Genomic DNA, 1179 nt, shown 5'->3' with positions numbered 1-1179 from the left:
AATGGTTAACCTGGTCTTGTAATATTTTATCCATATCTTCATCATATCCCTTTATCATGTTTGCAGGCATATCTTCTAGTTTCATTTAATTTTTCAGCTCATTTTTATTTGCCTTGTTATATATGTCAATGCATGCTTTGAATCCATCGCCGTCAGGCACCAAATCCCATAAAATATGTATTATCAGAAAATAAATAAATATAGATTAATGTTATTTTCACATAATAGTAAATTAGACCAACTCATAATGCACAATTATTTAATCAAATGAAATACATTCCCGGAAGCGTACATATTTTCAACTTCATAGCGTTATATTCTTGAAAAATGTAACATTACAGTCAAAATAACCATAATTTCATTTTTCACTGCAATTATTTAAATTAATAACAAGGACAACATATGTCTCGTTTGTTGTAACAACATATGCGTCTTCACGTGTACCTTGAGTGCAGATTCTCCTATATAGTGAAATTACAATCTTATGCTTGTGAAAATTATTTGAAATAATGAAAATAAGCCATGGGATGAAGGGTTACATATAAATAACATAACTTCTCAGACCATAGGATAAAGGGTTACACAGAAATCATGTGTAAGATATTTCCCTTTACATGTCTTCATGCATAAGATATTTTCATTTCTTTGTCATCATGCAACAACGAATTATATTCTAAATCCATCATTCAATAATAACTCTCCTTCCTTGGCGTCATGCGTGAGATATTCCCATAAAAATGATACAATACGAAAAATTTACACCATTTTTGTAACAGGCCTTACCATACACAAAGGCGATGAGGGATGTGAAGGGAAATCTTACTTTGTAACGAAAAATTATGATACCAATCAGTTCAAGACACTCCAAAACACATGAAATACATAAAAGTTAGAGGTGCTTACCTTTGAAAAATCTTCCCTTTCAACATACCAAAAATAATAGAATACGTGTCCTCCACGCAATATTCTTTCCTAATAAATGAAAGAGAGCATAGATAAAGTAAATGATAGATATTCTAATATATTAAAATTCTAACTGATCCTCTAACCTACTCACTAACAAAACAAAAAGTGGAGTGCATCTAGACGCACATCTACATTTAATACAATTATTAACAATATATGTTATTCTTTAAAGATATTAAAGTTTTTGAGAAATTACAAATATTAAATACGAAG

The sequence above is a fragment of the Gastrolobium bilobum genome, unplaced genomic scaffold (genome assembly GCF_033153095.1).
Source record: "Gastrolobium bilobum isolate Gb01-03AN ecotype WA unplaced genomic scaffold, APGP_CSIRO_Gbil_v1 utg6281, whole genome shotgun sequence".
NCBI lineage: Eukaryota > Viridiplantae > Streptophyta > Magnoliopsida > Fabales > Fabaceae > Gastrolobium > Gastrolobium bilobum.
Note: the sequence above shows the minus strand (reverse complement) of the source record.